Raw genomic sequence first — 12,381 nt, forward strand, 5'->3', positions numbered from 1 at the left:
GTTATTTGTGCTTTCACAATGAAATTTGTTCATCTTTGCTCAAACCTTTATTCTGAGAGTCTTTTGTCTGGACAAATGGAGAATTCAAATTCTGCTAGATTTGCTCTTATGCCCATATGACACTGAATGAACACCACAATACTGTACACTGATTGAACATGGATAATAGTATTCACATAGTGGGTTATACCACCAGTTCAAATGGGGCTTCTGACTAGGGTATTCAGCTGGCCTGCTGAGAGCAGTCCAACTGGTACATACCACCAGTTCAACTGGTGTAGTAAAAACAGAAACTGCTGGAAATACTCAGCAGGTCTGGCAGCATCTGTGGAGAGTTAATGTTTCAGGTCTGTGATCTTTCATCAGAACTGGCAAAGGTTAGAAATGTAATAGGTATTAAGCAAGTCAAGTGGGGATGAGGGGGGTGGGAGGTAAGAGAACAAAAGGGAAGATGTGTGATAGGGCAGAGGGCAGGAGAAGGTCATGGGCAAAAACAAAGGGAGTGTGCTAACGGTGTGGTGAAAGACAAAGCATAGGAACAGAGAGAGTATTAATAAAAGAATAATGAACAGCTCTGTCCAAAAGCACAAACATGAAAAACCAAGTTTAAGGCAGGCACATGGTAAAAAAATGATAAAACAAAATAAAATAAAAGAAGAATAAAAAAGGGCAAGTCCTGCTCTGAAATTATTGAACTCAATGTTCAGCCTGGAAGGCTGTAGAGTGCCTAATTGGAAAATGAGGTGCTGTTCCTCGAGCTTGTGTTGACGTTCACTGGCACACTGCAGCAGGCCAAGGACAGAAAGTTGGGCACGGGAACCGGGCGGTGAATTGAAGTGGCAAGAAACCAGAAGCTCGGGGTCATGCTTGCGGACTGAGCGGAGTTGTTCCACAAAGTGGTCACCCAATCTGCGTTTGGTCTCCCCAATGTAGAGGCGACCACAACTTGTGCACGAGACTTCATTTCCCACTGGATAACTGGTAATAACTGGTACCAGTTCAATTGGAAACAGCAGCTTATAGGATTCAGAGGACTACAAGTAGTATTCAAAGAAAATGTGAGTTTTTATTATAACTTAACTGGAACATATACATGTATATAGCTACTACAGGAGTCACACCAACACAGCTCACAGCCTGCACCTACAACACCCTGGTCATGTGTAATGCAACATCACTTCCTCCAGTAATCTTCATTTACAGCCTTTTAACGTGGTCCCATGTCCCACAACAGGAAGTAAGAGAGTTCAAGCATAACAAAGACAGAGATTGGAAGGAAAGTTCAGCATTAACTAAGAAGGCGAAGACAAGTCTGAGCATGAACTGAGAAAGGAGGGAGTGTGGGAGGGGAAGAGTTAGCACAAATTGTGCTGAGTTTGAAAGATCATAGATTGAACTGAGGAGCTTGGAGGGGAAAAAAGTGCCAGCACCTTCTGTGCTGTAATTTTTCTATGGTTCTACTGTACATTTTTCTCCAGTACAATAAAGGAATGGTTACAGCATAGATATCCAACAGCCTGTAACAACTGGTCTTCACATGTATATATCAGGCTGTGCTTGAGGTGCCAGCTTTTTGGAAGTTGGTGGTCAGCTTTTAATTTTCCACTGTGGCACTGAAGGGGTTAAGTAGGAATAAGTAGAAATAAGCAATGTATTGGAAAGGCAACTTAGCAGAATATAATTAAGTCAGGATGAGAAAAGAAACAGACAAGCTGCGGGCAGGATTAGGGAGTGAAGGTTGGAGCTGGGATCGGTCCAGGTTGCACAATGTAAAACAAAGAGATAATGGGTCCAGGCTAGAAATATCTGGAGTGAGCACTCATAAGAATAAAATGGTGCATTCATTAGAGTGCATGATCAATCATCCATTGTTTGACCATATTAGGTGAGAAGAACATATATAAGTTTGTATCTTTGTGTGTAAAATCAGAGTACTATCTTGGACTGCCTGAGGTGGTCTCTCCTGCATATGCTTGAATAAATGATCGAAATCTGTACCTGAGTCTCCTCATGTGGTGATTGAGTTGTCCCACAACAACACGTATGCCATCACTATGCCATCCAGTACAAAGCAGCCTGCGTGATTGGCATCCCATCCACAAACATTCACTCCCTCCACCACCGACACACAGTGGCAGCAGTGTGTACCATCTACAAGATGCACTGCAGCAACGCACCAAGGCTCCTTAGACAGCACTTTCCAAATCCGCAACTTCTTCCACCTAGAAGGACACGGGCAGCAGATGCATGGGAACACCACCACCTGCAAGTTCCTCTCCAAGCCACACACCATCCTGACTTGGAACTATATCGCCGTTCCTTCACTGTCACTGGGTCAAAATCCTGGAACTCCCTTCCTAACAGCACTGTGGGTGTACCTACCCCACATGGACTGCAGCAGTTCAAGAAGGCAGCTCACCACCACCTTCTCAAGAGCAATTAGCGATGTGCAATTAATTCTGGCCTAGTCAGCAACGCCCACATCTCAAGAACAAATAAAAAAACTGGATGTACAGAGATGTATTGTGAAAGTGGTGCAAGTTCTAACATTGAAGGGCAGAAACAGCAATTATGAAGGGTAACTGGCACATTTACAGACAGGAGCAATCATGCTGGATTACATGTGCTCTGTATCAAAACCATATCCTGAGAGATCTGATAAACCTCCACAAAATAATACTTAAAAATATATCACAGAATACATAGTATAACACTGCTTTTTACATTCTAGTGTTAGGCTCCAGAAAAGCCCTTCAACTACACTGATGCTTTTAACAAACCTTCAATTCTAACATCTATAGATGTTAAAAATATACTAAAAGCAGAAACAAACGTTATAATACAGATAATTTAGAGTTATCAATGGGAGGTGGTATAGTCATTTTGCATACAGAAGCCAATAGAAAATGTAAGAAAAACAGCTACTGGAGAATGCGGGCATCGATCCCGCTACCTCTCGCATGCTAAGCGAGCGCTCTACCATTTGAGCTAATTCCCCGTCGAATGCTAACACTTCCGCTACAGCTTTTAGAAGACTATTGCTCTCTTATGACTGGCATTTTACATCCGTCTTATTGATTGACAGTGAGCTGACACAATGGCACAATGGCAGTCGCGCGTTCGGTCGTGCGGCGTATATAAACCAATCAGAATTGGAATTAGGCAGGAGGTGGCGTCTCCCATACGGCGATCATCCTGATTGGTGTATCTTTCTGTCACTCAGTACAAGCACAGCCGGATTGTCTTGCACCAGGAGGTGAAAGCAGTGCATCATAAAAGGACAGGAAAGTTCTAACCTTACAGAGGCACACACAGTGATTAAACCTGTAGGAGTGTCTCATCGAATGTAGTGTTACTTTGCAAACTTAGTCGTGGATCAAGTATTTATACATTAATTGATGCCAGTGCTATTACCTGGTAGCATGCTTCTGTCCATGAAATGCAACTTTTCACTGCAGAATTGTGATCCCTTGGAAATAAAATACAATCCTAAAAGTCATACCTATTGGAGTAAGGCTACCAGTTCTTCGTTTAAATAGAAAAACTCGTTTTGATGTTTCTCACTCTGAAGTACCTTTATTTTAAATAAATGTATTATCTGTCGCTCCTAAATCTGAATTGGGAGGTCTGAGTGTGCACAGAAACGGATGTAAGGCGCAGGAAACTTCTTAACAAGCTGCGTTGGCTCAAATTTCCCAGGAGCCAATGAAAAAAAACCCACCCACTTCATTGTCTCAAAGTATTTTCCACTGATCACCCAGATATTTGCAGTCGCATCTTGGTTGCTCACATACCCAAATAATAACATATACACAAAATTCAAGAACTGAAAAAAAGGAAACTCTATATTACAGTTAGTTTCCCATTGCATACATAAACCAACATTCACTTTCACAAGTTCTGATCAAGGGTCACTGACCTGAAACGTTAACTCTGCTTCTCTCTCCACAGATGCTGCCAGACCTGCTGAGTATTTCCAGCACTTTCTGTTTTTATTTCACTTTCACAGATCTCGCCACGTTTTTTTTACTATTTGCTTCGTCCCCAGAGCTTCAAATCTTGAGGAGAAGCTTATCTCCATGGTTGATTTACTGTCCATCTTATGATCAACCTTAATGTGCTCTTTTCCCATCCTTGCTCCCCACCAACCACCCTGCCCCATGCCCAATTTTTCACTCATCTGTGCATGGGACTCAACCAAATTCCCACCTAACTACAACTGAAAATGACAACTCCTGCAAATTAACGTGATCTTTTTATGCAACCCAGCAACACTCTTCCTGTTCAACTTTCCAACCCTGCATACAGCCTCACGCCCTCCCACAAATTATCAGCATAATCACACTATCTGCACTCTGCTCAATGACTGTTTGGAAGTAAACAGAAAGATACACTGATCCCTGCAGACAGACAAAACCGACATGTTCCCTAAGCATTTCCCTGATATTTTGTCTTATAATTTCCATAATTTAGAGTCTTGTTAAATGAAAGAACTCAGATGGGTAGAATATCCTTTCTTGTTCATAATTGTGATTCTAGGGCAGCCTTTCTGAATCCTGCATTCTATGATCATTTTATTTTAAACAATCTATTTGCTTTCACCACTGTACTCTCTGGGTTTCCCTCTACTTTATATTAATAAACATCTATTCAATTCTTCTCTTTCCTACATCTTCCCACAATGTCTTCTTTCAACAGACTCCACGTTCTCCTTTTGTATTTATATTTTTTCCATACAAGGGCCAAATGACTTATAAAAGGGCCCATATTCTCAGTGCTTCCATATCTGTCTTCACTCATTGCAAACCCTAATGGATTCAGTGGGGTTGAATAACTTAAATATGCTCTCCACATGTTTAGCAGCTCTTAAAAAGGGGGCGCAGACTTATTTCTCAGTCCATTTCTCCACTGTTTCTGGACCTATAGCGACTTCCATCATTGCCATCATTTTCTACAGAGACTTTTTTCTATTCATTTGTGGGATGTGGGCATCACTGGCTAGGCTAGCATTTGTTGTCCATCCCTAATTGCCCTTGAACTGAGTGGGAGTGGCCTGCTAGGCTATTTTGAGAGTCAACCACATTGCAGTGGGTCTGGAGTCACATGTAGGCCAGATTTAAAGGGCATTAGTGAACCAGATGGGTTTTTACAACAATCAACAATAATTTTGTGGTCACCATGACTAGCTATTTAGCTATTTTTAAATTCCAGACATTAACTAAATTCAAATTTCACCATCTGCTCTGGTGGGATTCAAACCCAAGCCCACAGAGCATTAGCCTGGGCTCTGGATTACTAGTCCAGTGACATTACCACTACACCATCAGCTCCCCTTGATGGGATTCCCTGTTGGATCGTCTCGAATCTAGTATCTGCCCTGCTGCTGCTTTTTAAGTTTTTTGTTCCTATGCAGGGAAGTTTTTCAGTCTGCTGAGCTAGCTTTGATCTCTTTCTGCTGGTTTCTTTTCTACTCTGAATTTTTCTCAACTTCTGATGAATGATCTTCGCTCTGCTGCTTTCCGCCTGCTCCTTATTGTTGCTGATGTACTTCTGCTGGTAGACTAGATTCGTTAGCATGTACTACTAATCGCTGAACAACTACTCACCTTCCCTGGACCCCTGGATCAACCTATGGCAGCTCATGGCCAATTCTCCACATCTCCCTGCCTCTCCATTTTCCACAGAAAAACCTCTAACTTTGTGCCCACTCAAACAACTCCTTGACTCACTCGCCCGTCACACCTGTCTTCAAGCCTGCACATTAGTTCCTAAGTGCTCCAAGCTGAGTACTCTATTTACAAGTCAACTTTATCCCATCCAGGTACCTCTCTCTTTTTGTTTCCTCCCTATTCTCCAATTATAACCAGCCCATATGTAACCTAACCTTTGCTGTACCTATATGTGAGTTTCCCAATTTTAATTCACATGTGCATTTTGGCTGAGCTGTAGACCTGAGCTCATTACTTCTATCCCTCTTTCTCCTTCTCTTCTGTCTCTTCCCCTTTCTGTTCATAAGATCATAAGAACTAGGAGCAGGAGTAGGCCGTCCAGCCCCTTGAGCCTGCTCCGCCATTCAATAAGATCATGGCTGATCTTTTCGTGGACTCAGATCCACTTACCCGCGCTCCCACCGTATCCCTTAATTCCTTTATTGTTCAAAAAGATATCTACCTTAGCTTTAAAGACGTTTACTGAAGAAGCGTCAACTACTTCACTGGGCAAGGAATTCCATAGATTAACAACCCTCTGGGTGAAGAAGTTCCTTCTTAATTCTGTCCTAAATCTGCTCCCTCTAATCTTGAGGCTATGCCCTCTTGTTCTAGCTTCACCTGCCAGTGGAAACATCCTCTCTACTTGTATCTTATCTATTCCCTTAATGATTTTATATGTTTCTATAAGATCCCCCCTCATTCTTCTGAACTCCAATGAATATAATCCCAATCTACTCAGTCTCTCCTCATAAGCCAACCCCCTCAACTCCGGAATCAACCTAGTGAACCTCCTCTGCACCCTCTCCAGTGCCAGTATATCCTTTCTCAAGTAAGGAGACCAAACCTGCACACAGTACTCCAGGTGCGGCCTCACCAGTACCTTATACAGCTGCAACATAACCTCTCTGCTTTTAAACTCAATCCCTTTAGCAATGAAGGACAAAATTCCATTTGCCTTCCTAATTACTTGCTGTACCTGCAGACCAACCTTCTGCGATTCATGCACAAGGACACCTAGGTCCCTCTGCATAGCAGCATGCTGCAACTTTTTACCATTCAAGTAATAATCCTTTTTCCTGTTACTCCTACCGAAATGAATGACTTCACATTTATTAACATTGTATTCCATCTGCCAGACCTTTGCCCACTCACTCAATGTATCTATGTTCCTCTGCAAAGTTTCACAGTCATCTGCACACTTTGCTCTGCCACTCATCTTAGTGTCATCTGCAAACTTTGACACCCTACACATGGTCCCCAACTCCAAATCATCTATATAAATTGTAAATAATTGCGGTCCCAACACCGACCCGTGAGGCACACCACTAGTGACTGATTGCCAACCAGAATAGCACTCCTTTATCCCCACTCTCTGCTTCCTGTTAGTCAACCAATCCTCTATCCATGCTAATACTTTACCCCTAACGCCATGCATCCTTATCTAATGCAGCAGCCTCTTGTGCGGCACCTTGTCGAAGGCCTTTTGGAAATCTAGGTACACCACATCCACTGTTACCCAGTTGAGCCTCTTTTCATTTGACAGAATCATATGACACAGAAGGAGGCCATTCTACCCATCATGCCTCTGCTGGCTTTTTGAAGTGATAGTCATGAAAGTTGTTTTTGAATCTGCTTCCACCATCCTTCCAGGCAGTGCATTCCAGATCATAACAACTCGCTGAGTAAAATCATTTCTTATGTCCTCCTTGGCTTTTTCTGCCAATGACATTACATCTGTGTCCTCTAGTTACCGATTTGCCAATGGAAAGAGTTTCTTCCTATCTACTCTATCTAATTTTGAACACCTCTACTAAAACTCACCATAACTTTCTATGCTCTATACCCTCATCCATACTTTTGTTACCTCCAGACTCGAATATTTCAATGCTCTCTGAGCTGGCCTCTAAACCTTCACCTTCCATAAACTCATCCGAACTTATACTATCCTTACTTGAACAAAGTCCCGTTCACCCATCACTCCTGCGCTCACTGACATTGGGCAGAATTTTCATTCAGCGAAGGCGGCGGGATTAGAGGTGGGCGTGCTGGCAATTTCACACTCCTGGCCAGTGTGTCAGTCTGCCACATGTTTCTGCTTCCGGCCTATTTTGAGGAATGTTGCTTCCAGGGGTGGCAGCTACTCTGCCTGCCAGTGGCAGGTAGCCAAAGAGGTCAATGAAAGTGCCTTTTGAGGCACTCTCCACACGCCATCTGGAAGTTCCCATTTTACCTTAGCCCCTTACACACACACATATACACCGATTAACTGAAAAGAATAGCGATTTACTCTTTAGAGTGCTATTACAAGGGAAAAAAACAGACAAAAAGAATATTTTGGCCAGATACTTGCTAGTTCTTGAAGAAAAAGAGAAAATACGGAAAGATGTCAGATATCCTTTAGTTTTGGTTTGGTGTCCCAAGTAGGCGTAGATGACTGTCACTGGGATCTTCCTAGAATAGTTCTTGTCTGGCAATGTTGAAGATCAGTTTGGGCAGGCTTTCCAGGAAAAATGCAGTAATATTCTCTGTCTGTTTCTTACACTTGCTTCTCAGAGCTTCTCAAAGAGATGGAAAACTGGCAGGCTTTTCAAAGAGCTGGAGCAAGCTAAGGTGGGGTTTACTCCCTTGGCACATTTTCTTCAACTGTCTTTTTAACACTGTCCATATCACCCAATTCATTGTCCAAAGCAAAACCAAAATCAATGTCACAAGAGTCAAGCCGCCTGACCCCTATAAATCTTGATCTGTCACTTCTTTGTAAATATCTATCCCCAAGTCAAAATAAACCCCTGCTGGGTAATTATCTGACAACAGGTGCCTTCCAGTAAGCACTCCTTGATTCTTCCAGTAATTGTTTGTTTTTAAACCAAGCTCAGTCAAAAAGACCTTCTGATGATCTCTTTTAAAAAAAATGTTCCAGTATCTATGACATCTTTTTTCAGTTTTAACACACAAATCCTCATAATTTCACAAAAAAATGGAAGCAACCGTAACATACAAAAGTGAACTTAGCAAAGGGCCCCAGAAGGTAAAGGGTGCGATTGCTGATAAAGCAACCACTAGGTGGTTCAGTATTGGCACATGTGCAAATGCAGCCTTTGTGACGTCTCAGGCAGCTGCCACTAATAAAAATGGTGCTGCTCAATTTGACACAAAAAACTGTAATTGAAGCCAAAGCCCCTCACCCATCAATGGCCATGATCGCTGTCGCTCCCTCTTGTGATCGCCGTTTTCGATGCCTGCTCCCTCCTCAATCGCCACTTCTCTTCCCCGCTCCATCCCGCGCCCACTTTCACGCTGCTGCATCCCGCCACTTCAAACTGCTTGCCACTCCATCCCGCTGTCCCCATCTGCCCGCTGTTCCCTCCCGCTGCTCCCTCCCCGCCTTGCTGCCTGGAGAAACGATGGGGGTGGGAAGCTGCTAGCAATGTGCTAGCGGTGAGGTGAAAAGCGAGTGGTGGGATGGAGTGCCGAACAGTAGGGAGCGGCAAACAGGTGGGAGCCGTCTCTAGCAGGCGGATGCAGGAGAGAACAGTGGGAGGCAACAGGAAAGATAAATGGCAATTGAGGCGCTGATTGTGGGAGACAGCGGGGAAGAGAAGGGGCAATTGGGGCGCGGATGATGGGAGGGATTGGGTTACTGTTGAAGGGGGTGCAGGCGGCGAACGCAGCCATTGACGGGTGAAGCAGTACGTCATTATGTCTCACGTCATTATTTGGTGACGTTGATGCGCGCATGTGCAGACCCATACTGGCAAGCTGGCAAATGTTCGGATGCTCTGATGATGCACGCTTTGTGTTGTCAGGAGACATTCTGCAAGATAAATGCTGTTCCTATTCTATCCATTTAGAACACTCAGTCCTTTGTTCCATTTTCTGGTTGCAAAAGTCAGTCCACAGTTCTATACTCTGACCACCAAGTGGCAGCGTGGAGCAATTTTGGAAAGCTACATCTGTAAACGGTTGATCATCAAACTGAAACACCAACCAGATTTTGTGGTGGTAATGATGGTGAAACTGTCAGCGTTCACCATCATTACTCCTCTGAAAGTGGCAGCAACCTCTAGAGTACATATGCTTCCTCATGGGGTTGTAGTCCCCCAATCAGAAATCAAGTAGAAATCACTGAACTGACGAGAATTTGCCGTTTTACATGGTTAGTCTCATTGTAGAAACCCTTGAAAATGCTTGTTGAATGAGGTGTAATTGGGTTTTACTAAGTTCATAGTTACTGATGAAAAACCTCTCTGGCTTTGGAAAACAAATTTTATATTTGTAGAATGTCAAATTTCTCCATTATGATAAAAAAATTCACATTTTAAAAATAATTTAAAAAATGGTATTTCAGCTTCTACCTTAATCCCATGTGTTGGTTCCAGTCATTTATTTTCTTCTCTGTAAAATGTAATTAAAAGTGAAAGGTATCAGTGCATTTTACTTTCTGGTTTGCTGGCTGAGAGAATACTTCAATGTGATTGGCTGCTTACCCTACTTGATGTCATCACTGTTGCTGGACGCCTAGAGATCCCCTTGACTTGGCACCTGATTAAAACTGACATTGGGAAAGTGGAAATCCATGCCACAGAGATCGCTAAATCTTTGTGGGCAGCTTTCTGTTGCTTCACTGCTGACTGCAAAATCCAGGCCTATAACTGTGTCTCTCTGACCACAGATATTGTCTGACTTGCTGGGTGTTTACCAACAGTTTCTGTTTTTATCTCTTTAGATTATATGTATTTTATAAAAATTGCTCCTGAACCATTTTTGAGGCTTAATGAATTTTTTCACCACGGAAAACACATAAAATATGAACTTTTGAGTATTTTATGAGGCTTTTTTTGGTAATGGAAACACGTCTTTATTAAAATAAAAACAAGAAATGCTGGAACCACTCAGCAGGTCTGGCAGCAACTGTGGAAAGAGAAGCAGAGTTAACGTTTCGGGTCAGTGACCCTTCATCGGAACTGACAAATATTAGAAAAGTCACAGGTTATAAGCAAGTGAGGTGGGGGTGGGGCAAGAGATAACAAAGGCGGTCTAGATTGGACCAGGCCACATAGCTGACCAAAAGGTCACGGAGCAAAGGCAAACAATATGTTAATGGTGTGTTGAAAGACAAAGCATTAGTACAGATTAACTGTTAATACACTGAATATTGAACAGCAGCAAGTGCAAACCTGAAAAAAACAGTGGGTAAGCAAACTGAACAAACTAAGATGAAATGAAAAAAATGCAAAAAAAAAATTGTAAAAAAGAATGTAAAAAAAAAAGGAAGAAAAAAATAACTAAAAATGAAAGTAAAATGGGGGGCTGTCATGCTCTGAAATTATTGAACTCAATGTTCAGTCCGGCAGGCTGTAGTGTGCCTAATCGGTAGATGATGGGGAGATGCTGTTCCTCGAACTTGCGTTGATGTTCACTGGAACACTGCAGCAATCCCAGGACAGAGATGTGAGCATGAGAGCAAGGGGGAGTGTTGAGATGGCAAGCAACCGGAAGCTCAGGGTCCTGCTTGCGGACTGAGCGGAGATGTTCCGCAAAGCGGTCACCCAATCTGCGCTTGGTCTCCCCAATGTAGAGGAGACCACACTGTGAGCAGCGAATACAGTATACTACATTGAAAGAAGTGCAAGTAAATCGCTGCTTCACCTGAAAGGAGTGTTTGGGGCCTGGGATAGTGAGGAGAGAGGAGGTAAATGGGCAGGTATTACACCTCCTGCGATTGCAGGGGAAGGTGCCCTGGGACGGGGACGAGGTGGTGGGGGTAATGGAGGAGTGGACCAGGGTGTCGCGGAGGGAACGATCCCTTCGGAATGCTGACAGGGGAAGGGAGGGGAAGATGCGACTGGTAGTGGCATCACGCTGGAGGTGGTGGAAATGGCGGAGGATGATCCTTTGGATATGGAGGCTGGTGGGGTGAAAAGTGAGGACAAGGGGAACCCTGTCACGGTTCACGTCTTTATTAAAGATTTGTCAGCGGACTTGTTAATAACATACACCTAGTGCACACAGGTAGCACATTAGGAAATTGCACATCCCTGCCCATGATTTTTCATTCATTAATTTTAACAAGTAGAAAATTTCATTTAAGTGCTTGAAGGCAAGCGGTCAGTACCTAAAATGTGGGGATATCTCTGGGATTGGAGTTTGATGAGTTGAAAGAACACAGCAATTGCGGTGCCCCATTTTCTGGGTACCCTGCTCTTCAATGCTGTATTCTTCCCAATACTACCAGCACCTAGCAATCACCAAAGCCCCCTACTGAGTCCTGCTGGACCCGCAAGTTCCCCCACTCCTGGATCCTATCAATCTTTCAGTGCTCAAATACCTAGACTGCATTTCCTGTGCCCCTTAATCCTATAATACTATAACCTTCATACTCAGGTTCCTGACAATCCCCTACCAGTGCTCCCATACTTTGGGAACACACCCCAAAGTGCTGCCAGCTCCGAGGAGCATCCCCCAATGCAGACACCTTGTAATGCTACTTCGCGTACACCCCTATTTGTTATAATATCTCTGACTTATCATAAGCAATGTCACGGGAGATCTACCAGTTATTGTTCTAAAAAATTACTGTTCTAAGGAGAGGCAATTGTGGATATAAATGTACAGCCACCTCCCAGCCCTCTCAATATCTTAGTCCTCCTCAAACCCACTCTGCCTGACC

At 43.4% G+C, this 12,381-nt stretch overlaps 1 non-coding gene across 1 annotated transcript; it reads right to left on the reverse strand.

Annotated features, from left to right (window-relative positions):
- Positions 1 to 2,925: 2,925 nt before the first annotated feature.
- trnaa-agc (transfer RNA alanine (anticodon AGC)) lies at positions 2,926 to 2,998 on the reverse strand. The gene has a single exon. It is a non-coding gene; the product is annotated as a tRNA-Ala (tRNA).
- Positions 2,999 to 12,381: the final 9,383 nt, after the last annotated feature.

This window comes from Heterodontus francisci, chromosome 12, assembly GCF_036365525.1.
Source record: "Heterodontus francisci isolate sHetFra1 chromosome 12, sHetFra1.hap1, whole genome shotgun sequence".
In the NCBI taxonomy this organism is placed as follows: domain Eukaryota; kingdom Metazoa; phylum Chordata; class Chondrichthyes; order Heterodontiformes; family Heterodontidae; genus Heterodontus; species Heterodontus francisci.